Source organism: Cygnus atratus, chromosome 15 (genome assembly GCF_013377495.2).
Source record: "Cygnus atratus isolate AKBS03 ecotype Queensland, Australia chromosome 15, CAtr_DNAZoo_HiC_assembly, whole genome shotgun sequence".
NCBI lineage: Eukaryota > Metazoa > Chordata > Aves > Anseriformes > Anatidae > Cygnus > Cygnus atratus.
The window spans coordinates 3765385-3783623 of NC_066376.1; the positions used below are offsets into that span (position 1 = coordinate 3765385).

Here is an 18239-nt window from a genome sequence, read left to right on the forward strand (position 1 = left end):
GCCCTGAGTTTAATTATCATAGAATCAGAGAATTATTAAGGTTGGAAAAGACTTTCAAGATCATCTGGTCCAACCATCCCCCTACCACCAATGTCACCCACTAACCATGTCCCCAAGCACCACGTCCAACCTTTCCTTAAACACCCCCAGGGACGGTGACTCCACCACCTCCCTGGGCAACCCGTCCCAAGGCCTGACTGCTCTTTCTGAGAAGAAATGTCTCCTCATTTCCAACCTGAACCTCCCCTGGCACAACCTGAGGCCGTTTTATGATTGATACTTTCCTGGACACTCAGCTATCCAGAATGCTAGCATCCCAGGTAGGTGGCCAGCATTAAAGTAGCACACATTCATGATCACAACAAGCATTATTCTAATGGTCACTGCAACGGGACAAGCCAGCAAGGTGGAGATTTATGGGTGAAAATGCCTAAGTACTTTGGATGGTCCAATTCGTCTGAAATTATTGTTGGCTGATGCTTGCGCTCAGCGTGTGTCAGGGGAGTTCTGACACCTGGTCAAGCTAGCTATTTCATTAAACAAATAATCCCTCCCCTCCAGGTTTATAGGATTGGACTGGTTAGAAATGAAAACTCGTTTCTTATAAATTACTGAAGTGGGTCTGACAATGTTTTTTCTGATCTCTGAGGGAAATAAAGAGTTTGTAAGAAGGTGAATGCTAGCCCGCATGGCTTTATGGTGAATGAATTGAGTCACTCTCATGTCCTCTTCTGGCAGCGTAACTGGGCTTGCAGATAGGGATGAGGCAGTGCATGTCATATATCTTTTTTTTTTTTTTTTTTTTTTTTAAGTAGGACCTATGACACTGGCCTGCAGGATGTTCTAATAATAAACTGGAGAACCAGTTTAGGTGATACTCCTCTAAGGGAGTTGCAAAACTGGTTGAGGGAAAATGTACCTGATGCCAGTGCTTGTACGGGGAGCTACCCTGGGTCCATTACTCATCTGCAACGAAATAGGCGCTGTAATTGCTGTATTTGAAGATGGGATCGAGTCTGAAGTTGTATCAAACAACTAGAATGCAAGATGGGAAGTCTACAAAAAAAAAGGGATGCAGTTATTAACAGGTGTGCTGCTGTGTACTTCAACATAACTTCACGGTTATGAGATGAGGAGAACTGGGCAGCTGGCTGTGCTGTAAGGAAGGATGGAGGGGCTGCTGTAGGTTGTGAGCTAAATAGGTATCAGTTTCCTTCTGCTGGAGAAGGTTTGAACACCGTGCAGGTCCCTATAAGTATGAAAACTACCAGTAAGATGCACGCAGGAATCCATCCTGCTCTGCTGACCTGCGTTAGAAACATATGTCTAGCACTGGGCTCCACAGGAGAGGAAATTGGGATCACTTGGAGGAAAAAATGGCAATAATGATTGAGTTTTCGAACGCATGACTTTTATAGAGCCTGTTCAGAGAACAGAAAACTGCGGAACAACGTGGTAAGTCTTCAAATAGATAAAAGGCTGTTGCCATGAGGAAAGGAACGATTTGTTCTCTTATGTCCACTGGGGGTAGGGTGAGAAGCCATAAGCTAAAATAACAGGAAGGCAGATCTGGGTTACAGTAAAAAAATGTTTCGGTGATTCCTTTGAACTAGTCATGCGCTATGTTGGACTGCCTTGGCAAGACGTGGGCTCTTCTTAGAGGCTTTTAAGAACAGATCAGACAAATATGTGTCATAGTGGCTAAAGCCCAATATAAGATCTTGCACCGAGGAAGGAGGCTAGATTTGATGGTCCCCTAAGCTAGTTACTGTGGTTCTGTAAACCCAAGATACGTAACCATTGCAGCCCTTATTGGCTTAACAATAAAACTAGATCAACTGCACAGATTAAAGATACTCAACTAGGCCAAGTAAAATTACGTAACAGGAATGAAATTGCATTTAAGCATGGTTTTATGTTTTGCACCAGATGGAGTGAAAGTATCTAGATGAGGAACTCTGCAGAGCTTTTAAGCATTAAAGGCTAAGGCCTTGTCTCCAGCGTAGCTTTCCAGGGAATGTTCCACCTTTGTTCCTGCTGTATTGCTGATGCAATTAAGCAGTGGTAATCCAGAAAGGATGCCAATGTTTCTTGAGATTAAGGCCTCACAGGTTAGGCTGAACCGATTTTAGTGAAAGCGGTTTAGATACAAGCTGACCTTAAGATATACCTGAAAAAAAATTGAACTGTAACATCCTTTCTGTTTCTTTGTTATTTTTATGTTTTAAACAGCAAGTGCATGCGGTTGGTAGCAGCTAGTCAAAAAGAGGTCTTTTGCAAGCGGGCTGTTAGATACGCGAACTGGTATTTGTGGATGAAAACACTTGCCTTGAGAGGCATTCTAGATGTGCGTTATCCACCCCAGCAGTTTCCAACACAGAGTATCATATCATGCCTGGTGCTTAAAAGGAGGACAGAAGAAATGTCACTTTTCCTAAGTGCATTCCTTGCATCTCTAGAACTGCCATCTAGATGATAATAACTTAACAAAATTTAATTTTCATCAGTAATATTCTTGAATTGCTGAGATCATTTGTCTTAGATCAGATGAAGTCACGCATAATCTAAGTAACTGCAAATTCAGGATTTCTAAGTATGGAAGGTCAATGTATCCAATTGTCCTGCTGTTTTTGCTATTTAATACAACTGACAACTGTTTTAACTTTGTGGAGTTTGTGCAATGGTCATAATACAAAATGAGGAGGAGGACAGGCTGCTTCCACTGCTTGCAGCTTGATCAGCCTTTCACTGTGCAGTCTTCTTGCATGCTGGTTTTCTAGGCAATGTCGAGCTCGATGCTGACTGCTTTTTCCTCCCTGCCAGAGGAGATCTGCGATGAAGCAGGTAGGAGCCTGTGTGCTCAGGCTGGTTGCCCCGAGGCTTGGGCTCTAAGTGACCACCTTTACAGCAAAGTGTCAAGTGTGTGATGCTTGGCGGCACCTGCCCTGCTGTTAGCCTGCTGCACAAAGGTTATGTGCCTAAATGCATTTGTTCTAGCTGTCCAGGCAGGGCTTGGTGAATAATAGCAAGGTGATAGTGTTCACAGCACTGTGAACAACTTCATTTTCTTTTCCATACAATAAGCTTTATTAAGACCATTAATGAGACAAATTATTTGCAAGAGACATTCCAGATCACACCTTCTATCGTTGCCTTAAAATCCAAAAATCTGCGTTACTACAGATACTTCTCAAGTAGTGATGATGTCTTCTGTTATTCAAGGTATACTTGAAGTCTCAGGTCTCACACAGGTAACTTCTATCTGCAGGTTGTTGTACACTTTTTCAGTCTCTTCTAGTCCGATTCTTGTGTAGACTTCTTCATGATCTCACACCTGTTGCTGTAATCTCTAGCAGTTTTTCGATGGGTGGCCCTTGGCAAGGTGCACAGTACTCTGGAAGAAAAGAAATTGAAGATGTATTGCAGCAGCATCTTATTTACCTTTCAAAATGCTGCTATAAAGAAAGTAAAATGCTATAGCATTGTACTGGGTCTGGCCAGGATGGAGAATTTTCCTCACAGCAGCTCTCATGATGCTGTGTTTTAGATTTGTGACCAGAACAGTGCTGATAACACACTAATGTTTTAGCTGTTGCTGGACAGTGTTCGAGGCCTTCTGTGTTTCTCACTCTGTTCTTCTGCAGTGAATGGACTGCGGATGTTCAGGAGGTGGGGATGGGACCTGTAGGTACCAAAGAGATGTTCCGTGCCATATCATGTCATGCTCAGCAATAAAAAGGGGGAGGAGTGGGTTTAGGAAAATTAGCCTTCTTTTGCTCAGGAACTTTCTGTGCCTTGGTCTGCCTGTGGGACGTGGTGAGTGATTGCTTTTGCATCACTTGTTTTGTTTTCTTTCTCTATTCTTCCACTTCTCGTTTGCTTATTAAACAAGCTTTATCTCGATCCACAGGTGTTCATGCTTTTGTTTTTCCTTTCCTCTTCCCCTGTCCCACTGGGAGAACGTGGAGTGGGAAGGAGTGTGAGCGACTCTGTGGTGCTTGGTTGCCTACCAGGGTTAACCCACAACAAGTGTGTAGGCACGTTCCCATCGCCGTGTAAATAAATCCATTTGTTAAGCAACGATGTGCAACCCCTTGTTTTTTCCCCTGGAGGAAGGCGGAGAGGGAGTAGGAGTTAGGTGCTACTTGCTTCATGGGGCTTTGTCCCTTCCTTCCCTGCTAGACTGCTGGGGCATAGAGAAGTGTCCTGGAGAACCGTGCCCCCCAGATGAGGGGGACTTTTTCCTAAGAGAGGTCATTGCTATGCAATTTTGGTACCCTTGTGAAGATTTAGCTCTTAATGATCTTCTCTTTTGCAAGTAGTAGGATGCTGCTCATTTCCCCTTTCTGTTTTACTGTTAGTGAAAATACATCTGTACCAGTCATTTGCCATTTCAGAGCTTATTTCCATGCATAAAAAGTGGCAGATTTTCAAAGTCTGTTTATAGGGAACTGCATGAATCAGTTGCAAGAACACACCTATGCTTTCTTCATCTCAGTTCCACGCCCTTTTCTGCTCTAATAAATTCATGACAGGTGGGTTCAAACATGAGCTCCAGCTCCGGTGCCTATTCCTGAACCACTGACATGGAGGATGAAGGTTTAGGCACTTGGATAATCTCCCCAGAAATGAGCCCTTTGCTTGCTGAGGCACAATTCCTGGTGTGCAATCTTAGAGCTGACTCAGCCACCCCATCCCTCTCCTCTGTGTCATCCAATTTGTGTATGGTCTTCCTCTACGTGGACAGGCTTTGGTTGACCTCTTGTGCCAGTATCAGAGATGTGATTTAATGAGATAAATGTTTGCATGAGAAAAAACTGTCTTGGAATACATCTGCTGTGTTCCTTCGGTACGACAGCAGGGTGAAGAGTACAGTTGTGGCCCTAAAGAATGGTAGTTAATAGCTGTGATTTATACACACAAGTATGAACACAATTATTGGAGGCTGTATTTGAGGTCAGGAAGTGGCTGCAAAGAAGGGAGGGGAGAGGAATTCTTTGTAAAGAACGCTGCGTGGTTTGGGTGACCGTCTCAACAGGGGCGTTTGAGGCTACAATGGCCCTTACGTCTATAGGGAAGCTATCAAAATGGACTGAACGTCTGCTTCCTGCAGTGGGCGCTCTGGAGAGGAAGTGCCCATGGGGCATGAGATGTGATTGTGAGATGAAGCAGCGAGCTAGAGCAGGGGGTAAATACAACTGTCTCAGTTTAACTCTCGAAGTTTTCAGTTCTGCAGCTTCTCCAGCTATTCCTGCGTGTGCTAGTTGGTTTTGTTGTCATGTTTTTGTGGAAGGTCAACTCGTTTAGAGGCCTCTTGTGGAGAATTTTCAGTCTCCACATGGTGTTTCTATTCAGAGGAGTCTAACGCTATATCCAGTTCTTTGATCTGAAAAGGAGCAGTAGGATAAATAATCACAGAAGGGACCTGAAGTGTTGATATGGAATTATGAGAATCAGAAAATGCAGTAGGAAGATGGTGTCTGCCCCAGGAGTTTGGAGGTGCTCACGCTCTAGGATTTTGTTGCAGTTCAAAAATAAACAGCAAGTCCTACCACTGTGGACAGTACCCCTTGCAAATCCTCCTTCGTGGCTACAGATCAGCTGCTGATACCAGTAGCTTGTTACTGCTGTATCCCAACGCTGTAGAGCTCGTGATTGATGAGTTCTGCACAGGGTGTAAAGTGCTGAAGTTCTCTTGTGCTCCAGTGGACTGAGAGTGTCCTACATGCATCTTTTCTGCCTACTCTGGTTTTCCTTTTCCCGTTTTCCTTTGGGACGTGTTGATTGTTAAATGGAAACATTCCTTTTCAGATATTTGTGCTGAATGTGGAAGCTGAGGTGCAGGAAAGAGCTTCACAGTTGCTCAGCTGGAATGAGCTGTCTAATATACTTGTACATGTTTTTCTTAGCCTGGAGTTTTGTGATGGTTTGCTTTTCTTCCTTTCAGGCCTAACTGCTCAGCCTATTCAGTCTTGAATTACAGATCCTTTATTGCGATTTAATAGTTCTTAATTTCTTTCAGGTACATGCTGTGGTCCTGCTCCTGACACGGCTCTTTTGCCATAGGGGAAGCCCACGAGGAAGGTATGGAACAGATTGACAGCACAGCTATTTATACAGAGCATTGAAAGCTAGGATATGTAGACGCAATACCTGTATGTTGCCTTCTGAGAAACTTTGCCTCATCTTTAACTCTTCTGTGTCATAGGCTGCCTTTCTGAAGACTGGATCCATTGAACTCAAGGGAAGTAATCCCAGCTGACTTGGACGACTCTAAACCAGGTGACAGCATGCTCACTGGGCTAGTCAAAGGTATTATCCCTGTCTACTAAGTCAATAGCTTTGGTTCTAATAATACTTCGAGCTTTGATTTCTACCCTTCAGTGGAAAGAAAGTGGCTTAAAGTTGCTATAGATGGAAAGTAAAGATATTGTCTGAATGTGCTTAAAGCACAGAGAAAGGCAGGAGGCTCATCCTCGTTCTGGGAGGAAACTGTGCATTAAATCCATAGCTAGTTATGATATTTTTGAAGTGCCAGCTGTCAGTACAGTGCCAACGGAGCAATCTGCTCAGTGCTGGCAAGTTTTCTCCCCTCTGTGCCAGTTATGAATGCCATTGACTAGCTAGAAAGGGAAGCCTGCCTACTCTTGTGTTGGAGGCCTGAGAGGTGTGATGAGTGGAGTTGTGCAATAAGTGAAAGAAGGGATAACGGGAGAGGAAATGGAGGAATTCCTCAGGGTGCCATCTGTGATGTAGATTACGAGAGAGGCACAGAGGAAGTAGATTTTTTTTGTGGATTAATTTTGCCAAACTGCAATCAGTGAGCTAACAAGCATTCTGCTTTTTAGGATCATAAAGAGCAATGCAACAGCTAACATGTATTATCAGCAGTGTGCTTACAAATAAGCACTGGAGAAAAATAATGGAATGTATACTTTAAGGTTTCTAGCTACCGACATAAAGGGCAGAAGGGTGGGGAGGTGACTTGCATCAGCCACAGTTTGCTTTGCTTTCTCATCAGCTTTTCAGCGCTTGCTGATGACTTCCTCATGCTCATTAATAGTGTGCTGAAGGTCAGATTCTAGCTTTCATTTAATAGCAAGCAGGCTATTTCTAGAGGGCAGGAAGAAGTCCTGGAGACCCAGAATATGTTAACTGCTCAGCTCCCAAAGTGGTTTGTGGATAAGTTTTCTGCAGTTTGTTTTTCTCTAAACTTTTGCACTGTTAAGCCAAGTGGGATTCACCCCTACTGTATCTGCATTATGGAACATTAGGATCTGCATATTTATTGTCATGTTAAATGAAAGCTAAAATAATGATGCACCTTTGAGGCAGAGATAGACTCTGTTGTTTATGAAGTCCTTGAGCCTGAGTCTGTTTTACTGGATATTTGTGTGCATGGATTTGATTATATATACCAATATTATTTATTTCAAAGTGAAGCTGCAGTAGCAGCAGCTGGCTTTAGACCTGACTGAAACTGTGTTTGATTGCAATCTCAACAAACGAATGTAGTTTCTGCTCCAGAATTTATGATCTGTATGTCTTTTTATCTCATGGAAAATATGAGCTCCACAGCTTGTTTAGTGCTTACTGTTTACTGATATGAATCATTGGAGGACTGTTGTTGCTGTAAAAATAATAACAAAAAAAAATGAGCCCCACTCTAAAGAAGGAGGACTACAAGGACTGTAATAGAACAACTGCATTCTAGCAACACACACCACTGTCTAGCAAAACAACGTCAAGTAAATGTGCCATTGTGTTCCAGAACGCTGCACAGGTTCTGAGCTCTGTAGGTTCCGTATAACAAAACTTCTGAACTCCAGATTCAGCATGGAGATAGCAGTTCACTTGCTAAAAACGTGTCCTTTCATCATCAGTCAGTTTTAAGTAAATGAATTGATTGCATTGCTAATCTATTTGAATAAAAATTGCATTTATGACTCAATTTTCATAACTGATGTCCCATAATTGCAGCTGAGAAATACTTTTCATGGTATCAGTCCATTCCAGAAGTTATACTTTCTTCCTTGCAAATATTAGCAATGTTTCCTTTATGGAAAAGAACTGCAGGCTGTAATGGTGAATGTTGAAGTGGCTTCTAAAATCTATGCACAGAAAAAAGATGGCAGGTATGTCATTTCATACTGCAATCTGTAAAATTTCACTAAAATGGATCTTGCTGTGGGCTACATTCCATAGAAGAAATCCCAGCACCATGGAAACAACGAGCAAAACTGTAGTTTCATTGGAGGCAGAATCTTACATTGTCCTTTTTAAGGTAGGGTTTTCAACCTCACTGCCCTCCTGGCTGGTCCATACTGCTTCCAGCTCTGGCTGTATCCATTTGCTCATCTGCTTTTATCCATATCCTCATCCATTTGCTTCCAAAGGTCCTGAAAGCAGATAAAAAATTAATGTAAATAATGAATGGAGAGGAAGCTGAAAGATGTAGGAGGTCTCCCTGCAAAGCTCTTCCTTAACGTGATGCCAGATTTAAAAAAAAAAAAAAAGTGCTTTAAAAAAAAAAAGTGCTTGATCCTAGTATTGTATACGCCTGTCATATGACTGTAGCCACGCTGACTTTAAAAGAAGTATTTCTGACTGACACTGATGTAACTGAGGACGGATTAGGTTTGGGTGTGTATATGCATAGTGTAAGTAGAGGGAGAAAGAAAGAATTTGTTACTCTTTAAGTTACTAAAACTGGATTTTTGGCAGCAATTATATTACTTTATTCCAGCAAAGAGTCTAGCTTTTTTTACTAGTTTACTGGGTTTTATTTTTGAAATGAAGAGCCAAAGGAAGCTCCTTAGTTTTACTTCTTGGTTTGTTTCCAGTCTGTTACATGGCTACACCATTCAAACAACAAGTGCAGTGGATCCATTTCTCCTAACAGCACAACTTTTCTGGTTTTAATTACATACAGATAGATCTTTGGGTTTCTAGTTTGGCAAAAGCTGACAGTAATGCTTATCCTGTGTAAGGTTTGTCGGAACTCCTGCAGGTTGAAGTGGTATGACTGGGAGAACCAGGGCTTTTGAACAAATTGAGATTTTATATTCAAGATGTCTGTCTAAACAAGAGTACAAAACCTACTGCTTTGTTGCTTAAGCTATAAAATAAAACTGGCATGCTTTCCCATTCAGGTACCTGCTTGCACCCCCTCCAGTTTACCTTGAGATGCTGTTGCAGTTTATTCAGTATCTTGACAAGCTCACTGTTATTCCTGTTGGCACGATCCACTTGGATTTCCATTTTGTTCTGGTCAGTTTCCATCTCCTTGAGCCTAAGTGCTTCAGCATGCCCTGTCACTTCAGTCTCCAGACTCACCTGCAGAGACGGGATTGCATGCTGGTGATTTTCTGCGGCGTCCAGTGAAGCATATGGTGCAACATTCTGTTATGTTGAGTCTAATCCAGCCTTAGTATCACGTTATTGCCCACCAACTAACAAAAACACAGTAGCTTTCCAAATCTGTTTATAACTGTGGTACCAGAATTTTGAACCAAGCCATTTATGAACGCGTTTTAAATATAAGATCGTGACAGCTTTCAAATGGCAGCTTTAACCTGAAGCAGTTCAAGCTGAATGCAAATCAGTTTACTTTATTCAGCCTGTAAGGAAATATGCAACAGAAGGATGAATAAACACCCTTTGTAGGGTTATACACACACCACCTTCTGGTGGAAGGTGGGCAGTAGGCATTGGACCTGCCTGCAGCTCTCACATCTGTACCACAGGGAAGACTCTGCCTCCTCCAGTGCCACCTGCAGTTCATCCTTCTCAGTCTCCAGTCTCTTATCTTTTGCAGCTCAAGAATGCTGTTCCCTCCCTTTCCCAGCTGATTGATTAGAACCTTAATTTCCTCTAGGGAAGAAAACAGATATTTCATATGATAGGTTTATTTCAGGACCGTGAACTTTACCAAGTGCACCAGACAGATTCTTTGAATGGAAATGGCATGAAATGGTTCCAGTCACTTTACATTAGCTGCCCTTTTTTTCATTGCTAAATATTATCCTGGATCTCTGAATGAGCCACACTAGCTGCATGTATTTGTGGAGGCGGAAGAATGAAGCCCATTAAATCACGAGAAATTTCTTCCAGTTTTTAACCCAGCCTTCCCCTCTCCCCCTTTCGGATGGTTGCTCATACAAAATGGAAATGGGACTCCGCATCATCTCTGTACAGCAGAGTGCGGCTTTCTGCCAGGTGATGTAGGACAGAGCAAAGGGTTGGGGGAGATAGCCCAGAAAGCACTGGGTCTGTGCCAGAGAATCCATCACTGTTTTCTGGTGGCTGCAAGGGCAGCAGATTGTAGCATCTTCTAAATATTTACGGTGTCATCTTTCAGCCCCCTGTAGGAGATCAATTTTTGTAATTTACAGAAGTTAAAAGAAAAAAGGCAGCTGCCCTCCCTATACAGTAAGTGGGGGAGAAGTGATGCCAGGAGGGAGACTCTGTGCAGGAGTTTAACTGACTTCCTTTGAACTGATTTCTGGAGATGCCTAATTCTCCACACTGAGGTTAAAGGGAGCTTCATCTTCTTAGAGTAAAGGTGGTGATTGTAAATAGTCCTTTAAGTAAATTGCTCAGAATTAGGGAGAATGCTGGTAGCTGGAATTGGGACTGCAGCTTCTGTCGTATTTAAGTCTAATGATGTAACCTGTTTATTATCGCCTTACGTAGCGCTCTAGTGATGATACATGGCCCAGCTTGGAGTGATGACCTCCTAGTATAACAGTGAGTACAATCAAGCTGCTATCGTGATCTTGCTTTGGGGGTTCAGAAAGGATCTTTCCAAGGGTTATCCCAAGAGTCAGTTCCTGGAGGCAGTACACAGGTGACTGCTAGTATCTTGGGTGAACTGGGTGGCGGGGTGAAAGCAGACCCAGTCCCAAGAGCAGAATGTAACTTGTGACTTCAGCACTTCTAATATATGTTCCAAGAGCATGAAAGCACTGCTAGAAATAAGAAAACTGGAATTGGTGCTAGAAGATACCACAGGAGATTAAGGAATAACTAAGTAGGAATCGAATGGCCAATGATTTGCAAAGGTTTTTAATGTCAAGCCAGTACTTACCTTGAAGGGCCATGTTCTTTCTTCACAGATTCCAGATGCTCCAAGGGTTTTTCACAGACACTCTTAAGCTCAGAATTTCCAGTCAATGTACATTCCTTCTGCGAAATATTCACTTCCACCTGCAGCTCTTCATATTTTTTGTTGCCATTCTGCCAGCATCTTATCAAAGGCTCTCTGCTTCTTGTCCTCAGCAGCACAAGTGGCATTGGCCTGGAAAGATAAAGCCAAGCATTCACTGGACACAAGTTTTCTTTACACTTCACTTCTCTGCGTGTCCTGCCAGCTAGTCACAGTTAAATTGGCAGCCGCTCTAATGACTGGCAGAGTTTCTCTTGGTCACTCTGAATGGGTGATTAAAATGTTTACAAGGCTTTCTTTCCTCACCATTAGGAATTTAACAAGATCACCCAGTTCCCATCAGTGTGATAGTCTTCCTTGCTCCTGTGGTTATAATGATGCTGCTGTGGAGCAAATGTTTTCCACTTCAGATATTCCTTGTGCAGATGTGCTGTTAGTAATTGCCTGGGTTGATTAGTGTGACTCTATTTCAAAGACGATTCAGTTACAAACAAGATGTTATTCAGGACTATTTTAGACCATGTTTAACTGCTTGTCATGAAGGGAGAGAATAAAGGTACATTTTTCTTTCCTAGGAGCTTTTAATCACAAATATTCTACATATCTTTATGATCTGCACATGCGTTCAGATACCATGGTGATAAGCACACCACAGGAACCAAAGAATAAAGGACTGCTTCATTAAAGAAAGTGATGGTGAAACAGATTTTCAGCCCAGTACTGTAATGCGGTATGTGGGATTGTCAGCTCTTGAGACCTGTTCTAAAGCCAACTGCAGTCATTGGCAGAAACCCAAGGACTTCAGTGGATTTGGAGCAGCCTTTGTGCCTATTTTAAGTAACATTTTTATTCAAATGTCCCACAGTTGCACTGCTATTCATGCTCTTACACTAGCACTAGCAAGAGGAGAAATACTAATTTAATGAAGGAGCATTCATTGCTGGTGTTTAAACTACATGTTGTTTAGATCTGCTTTGAGTGTGGTAGTTAATAACCAGTGGCCAACCCACTGGTACTGCAACACTGCAAAGTTCAAAGCAGGGTATCATTATCCTTAAAAAGAAGATGAATACCTTGCCTTGCAGTTAGGGAGGGCTTTTGCTTCAGTTGCACTCTTGTTTCTGGAAGACAGTTAATGAGTTTACAAGAAGCATGCTGAGTGCTCCTAGGAATTTGCTGCGGCTCTCGTCTAGGTTTATTCATGAGGTGATAAATCTTAGCCTTGCTTCTCATGGCCATACAGATTACTGTGACATTTGATAGAGAGATCTTAAAATACTAGGAAATAAGGGATCCGTGAGTTAACAGAAAGACTCCAGCAGCAGATCTTGCTCATCAGGCTCGTGCTGGATGCATTCTTGAATGGCTGGCTTTCTTGTCTTTTCCAGGTTGAGTGAGGTTCTCCGCTTCTGTCTGAAGCCTCTGCTTAGTTTTCTCAGGGCTGCCAACACAGGCTTGGACTGATTCAGCTGTCTGCTCTGCTTCCTGAAGCCTCACAGCCAACATTGTCCTGAGGGAAGGAGGGCAGAAATATCTTGGTGAGTAAGTAGCTCATGGAGTGAGGAGTAGTAGAAGTCAGCAGCTGTCACCTCCTTGAGCGCTATTGCTGTTTTCACCAGTAATCTTGGAAGCAGTCTCAGAAAAGGGAATGAAAACTGCTACTGGGATGTGGCTGGATCTTCCCTTCCATGGGTGGATGAGACAGATCAGGCTGCAGCTCATCTCTTTATTGCTGGATTGTTACCTAGTGATAGACTCTTCCACTTTCCATTCAGATATCTCAAGGACTGGGATAGTGTCTAAGAGCAAAGCAGCTTCCCTCCCCGTGAATATCTGTGGAAGTGTGTACTAAGGCAGAGATGTAGGAGCTTATTTTGTCTCAATTTGTTTCAGGCTCACAGTGAAGCCCTCCAGGTGTCTTAATAGCAACAGGAGTTAGGACTATCTGAAAGCATCTTTATGTTAGGTCTGTTAGAGAGACTGTTACAAAGATTGGCTGAACTTCTAGCCTGTAATACCAGATCTCAAAGTCCAGGTTGTAATGGATTTAATCTGCTTTGGTGCTTTCTTTATTGTTAGGAAATGCTAGTGGCTTTTCTAGGGCTGTTGGAGTAAAGAAAGGCTATTCAACTTCAATCGTTTATTGGAAAGGTTCGGCATTGGTTTTCTTTTGTTAGCATACAAGTGTTAGGTCTCAATAGTCCCTGTTTATTATTGCAAGTATTTATTTTTTCTTTTCTCTTAGCCAGAGCATTCTACTTCCTTTCTCTCTTACCAAGTTGAGTTCTAACAGATCACGTCTATAAGCTGTGATGCAGCAGCTAAACTAAATAATAAACCACCTTAAGTCCTGTCCCATTCTTCCTGAAAGCTGAGTGCTCACCTTGTTTCTCCCAGCTCTTTGGCTCTTGTCTTGCATTTAGCCTTCCAGATTGTGATTTCAGTATTGAGTTTAGAGACCAGGAACCACGGTTCACTTTGCCCTCCTCCTTCTCTTCCAAATGTTCTTTCATCAGGTCCAAGTCCTACTTGGAGTTGGCCAGGCTTACTGCAGCAGCCGTGCAGGATTTGAGATAGTGCAGCCATTCCTATGCATCTGACTGGTTGGATTATGAATGCACTGACCTCACTGCCCTGAGCTGGAGTGTTACACTTGAACAACTCAGTTCTGGACCAGCTAGAAACATTTCAGGTTTCAAAATATCTTCCTGGTCAGGAGCCAAGCGTCTGTTCTCCGTACCTGCTTTTTTTTTTTTTTTTTTTTTTTTTTACTGTACTGCAGTGAATTGAATTGAATTCATATAACTGAAAACAGAACTTGGCTTGTCATCATCACTGTTTTCTCTGCAAGTATTTCAAAAGAATTATGACAGTAAACCCATTTGGTGATTGTTCTGAACACAGAGAGAATTCTTGCCAAGCTTTTGATATGCAGGTGCAGCACTTGAATTATTCTTTGGAGATAAGGAAAAATTTCCAAGACAGACATGTCAGGCAGAGACTTGAAATACTGATACATTTTGAGCCAAACACGCGTGACCTATGCAAATAAGCTGCTGTACAATCCACTGAACAGACACTGGACCGAGAATCAAGAGGTGTGTGTTCTGCTCTTTGCTGCTGACTCACAGGAGGCTGTCTTATTTTCATATCCGTACAAGGCTCATGCCCCCACACACCCCCACCAAGATTAGCTGGTGACAAGCCCAGAGATTAATTTGGATGAGAAAGTTTCCCTTTGCGAGAGCTGAAACAAAAGATTTGTTTCTCTGAGGTGGGGAGCATGCAAAAGAGCAGGCACTGCACGTCCCACGGTATCAGCATCCTGTGCAGGCAGTTGGTGGTCCCCAGAACCTTTGACTTTTCATCCAGCTGTCCCTTGAAGTTTTATACTGTACCTGAGAGTTGAGAGGGATCTTCATGTGGACAATCTGGTTAATCTAGGTCAGATCTTCCTTGTGTTCCTCGCCCAGCTGGCTGTTTCCAGCTGAGGGAAAAGCTCATAGGGAAGCAGGAGAGGAATGAATTCAATCTGACTTGAGAGAAAGAAAAGCGAAGGTAGAAGGATTGGGCAGATTTGCTAAAGGAGGCAGAGCAGGGCTGCCAGAGTTACAAGAAATGCAGGGGTAGAGTAGGACCCAAGGGAAGTAACATTGCACAAAGCTGTCAAGGAATTTACCTTGGAGCCTGATGGCATTAATTTCAGCTTGGCTCTTCGCCTCAGCCAGCTGGGCTTTGGCTTCAGACAGGTTATCTTCCAGCTTGTGAACATGAGTCTGAGTTCAGCTGTAAGAGAAGGCAGTCATATGATGCTGAGTAAGGCTTGAAGGGCCAAAATATCCTCCCTCCGTTGCAAGCTCAGTTTATTCCTGTTGGTTGTAATTATAAAGGGATGACTAATAGGCAGGGGGAGTGCAAATTGTCCTAATCTTTAGTGAGGGGGATGCCTACTCCATCAGCCAGGGTGGGCAGTGCTCAGTGCTAGCCTGCAAACGGCTGCTTTCTGCTGGCAGTTTCCTCACCCTGCAGAGAGCTGGATTCTGCCTCACACTGCTGGCTGCACTGGTGGTTGGAGAAATTCCTTCGTGTCCTCTCCCCCTGGATTTCCGCAGACTGCTAGCGCCGAGGACACTGATCTCTGCTTTTATGACCTGTTTGTCCATCTCCAGCCTGGCCTTCACTCAGGGGTTTCTCCACAAGCTCTGCCATCCCAGCCGCAGCATCTGTGTGCTTTCTGCACGGGGTAGAGGCTGTGGCCTCGCTCAGCAGGACTGCCTCCTCAGCTCAAGGAGCAACTTCAGCAGCCCAGCTTCCTGCTTGCAATTCTGTCAAAGCTGAGAAGGGGCCAAGTATGTGTTGTCAGCTGAGGTCTGGCAGCCCTAGAGCCTCAGTAAGGCTCTCGGGGATGCTTTGGAAGAAAGGCTTCTGGAAGCCTTTTATTTAGTTTTAATAGGCTCTTTATTTGGGACAAATCCCATCTTTGGTATTACTCCATTAGCAGGTTAGTGAGTGGTATCTTCCAGAAAGATTAACCATTTCTAGGCCTTACTGCTAAAGCAGAGTTTTCTCCAGACTGTGGGTCATGTATTTACCTTGCAAAACAATAGAAAATAGACCAAACAGTCCTGCCTTGTATTTTTACGGTGTGCTTCTGAATTGGGAACCTTCTAACAAATCTCAGATCACCTTCCCCTGCAAGATCTGGCCTGGAGAAACTGCTGAAGAAGTGTCATCTTTAGAAAGTCCCAGTAACATGTCTGTGTCTGAGGAAAGCAAGATGCTCAGATGCTGATGTATGGGAAGCTGTCTGACCTTGGGGCAGTTGTTGCAACACCAGCCTCTTCCAAGCAGTTGGTGAGATCATGGGGCAGATCCTTTCCTTGCTCCTCCACCTAGTGGAAAAGTGTGGAAGAAATTCTCTGCCGAAGAGCCTATGCATACTTAGAAGCATACCCATTTTGGAAACTGTGGCAGTGTGAGGTATAATCAGAGGGGGAACAGGAATTCTCAAATGCAGGCCCTCTGATGAACATTGCTGCTTCTTCTGTCACCGGACAAGATCCTCTACCTCCGTTTTCCCGTCTGTGCAAGGTGTCTAACAACACTGACCTATCTCCTGATATGGTTGAGAATGAATTAGCTAGCATTTCTAAAGTGAATTGGAATGGAAATGTTACTTATTATTGATGCTATCAATCTATATTAGTCATTAGAATGTGTTCAGAGCATTATATTAAAATATAACCTTTTTGGGACTAAATTACCTTCAGGCTTTTCCATTGTTAATGAATCTGATTATATATTTAACATCCACATCCTGGCAATTTGCTGAAGATTTATTAGAGTAGATCCATCCACCACTATAAAACTGTAAAAGTAGGTGGAGTGAGTTGATGGCTGAAGCCCAGAGAAATGCCCATTTTCCCCAGCCTGCTGCACTCCTACTGGTGGGGCAGACCTCCGCAGAGCAACTGCCTTCTTCAGAGGCTCCTGTGAAAGAAGTAGTGTTTGCAGTTTGTAACAGTAAGTTTGCATAGGCTGAAGCTGGAGTTCAATATTGTCCATCTTTCATGGGGAATTTTGTTTTTTAATTAGTAGTTTCATGTCTTTAGGCCTTTTCAGAGATTTAATCACTTCCCTTTGGAGTTTTTTCTTCCATAAAAAGACGCTGCTACCTGTGTTCTTACAGCACACTTAGTTTTCAGCTCTTCAGTATATAGGACTGGAGAGCACACCACAAGCACAGCAGTGTCTACAAGCAAGAGATGCAAGAGAAATTTGTGCAAATGCAAACAAGAGTCTTAATTTCTTCACTCTCCTCTCTATATGCCTGGCAGGTCGACAGGATTTTTTTTTCCTGGGAGAGATCTACAGCTGGGAATACTCAGCCAAGAAAACGGGAAAGGCCTGGCCATGTGTTCCAGGAGACAACTGGTGTTGTCTGCAGTATGGTTAGCTTCCTGTATTGTGTTGGGATTTCGCCATCAGGAGTATAATCAAGCTGATTTGGTGACTTGTGGGAAATAGAGGCTTGTTCATAGAAATTGCTGCAATGTAGGTTTGTGGGTCATTTTTTTTGTTGCTGAGTTTTCGGTTGAGTATTTGGGCACTGAAATATACTGGATGAAAGAAATATTTGAATTCAGAATGTCAGCACTTTGCTTACTTGGGGCTGAGGTCCCCTTATTGGTTTTATTTACCACTTTTTCTTCCATGGTGAGCGGAAGAGTGCTTTGCAGGAGCTGCTATGGAGGAGGGGAGGTCAAGATCTACCTAAGGAAAAATAAAGAGTGTATCTCAGCTGGTTCTATTGCTTAAGGGTTTACGGGGTGATAGGCTCCATTTTAACAGGATAGGTTTAAAAGCACCCCAGAAAGTGGGATCGTCTGTTTGCACCTCTGAAGGGCAAACACCAGCACTTTTTTTTTTCTGTCCACACTTAAGCATTCCAGTGATCTTGCTCTGAAGCACAAGTATCTTGTACTCCCTGTGGAGCTCTGTGTTAGGATTTATGTCAGCAAGTCTTGCCGGTATGTATTAATGATTTTACATGTTACGGTAGATATTTAGCTTTTTAACTAGGTAGATTAGTGGTTTGGATAATAATTTGTAAATTTGTATTCTGGAAAGTTAATTTCTAAGGGGAGGCTTGTCAGAGAAGTACTGGCAGACCCGTCACTAAAGTAGTCAATAGTGACACTAAAATAAGTTTAATTTGTGACAATATTTTGCATTTCTAAAATGATTTTTATCTGAGGATCATAAGGCCTTACATAAACATGAATCAGTTAAGCCTCATAACTTCCTGGTGATTATACACATTTTATATGTGGGTGACTGTGGAAGATGAATTATGAATATCAGACAATGAGTCAGAGAAAAACTTAAGAACAAAATCCTGTATTTGTGATTTGGCTTGTCTGAACAACTGAACTGTATTTCTGCTTGTTACATTAACACTGAAGAGATCAGGGTATGACCATGGATTTTCCTAGTGACTTTCTGGTCCAGCAGCTTTACAGGTGTGGGGAAACACCAAGTCTACGGAGCACAGAGTTGGATGTGAAACTAA

The 18239-nt window shown here is 42.9% G+C and overlaps 2 long non-coding RNA genes across 7 annotated transcripts in view; one reads left to right on the forward strand and one right to left on the reverse strand.

The window, feature by feature from the left end:
* Nucleotides 1–18239, forward strand: part of LOC118256494 (uncharacterized) — a 37394-nt gene that overhangs the window by 1114 nt on the left and 18041 nt on the right. For 3 of the 5 annotated variants that reach the window (XR_004781248.2, XR_004781250.2, XR_007708889.1), the window contains exons 2-4: nucleotides 151–320; nucleotides 6023–6084; nucleotides 6209–6312. This is a non-coding gene — a long non-coding RNA (uncharacterized LOC118256494). Of the gene's footprint in view, nucleotides 1–150; nucleotides 321–6022; nucleotides 6085–6208; nucleotides 6313–10695; nucleotides 10750–18239 lie in introns of all 5 variants that reach the window. The other 2 variants (XR_004781249.2, XR_004781247.2) reach the window with 2 other exon arrangements.
* Nucleotides 6328–16284, reverse strand: LOC118256493 (uncharacterized). Of its 2 annotated transcripts, XR_004781245.2 has the most exons (6): nucleotides 15190–16284; nucleotides 14847–14953; nucleotides 12241–12677; nucleotides 11090–11299; nucleotides 9181–9336; nucleotides 6328–8399 (listed from the first exon to the last, which is right to left on the reverse strand). It is a non-coding gene; the product is annotated as an uncharacterized LOC118256493 (long non-coding RNA). The 2 variants fall into 2 exon arrangements; XR_004781246.2 differs by lacking the exons at nucleotides 14847–14953; nucleotides 15190–16284 and adding an exon at nucleotides 14566–14838 and having other exon boundaries at nucleotides 6329–8399.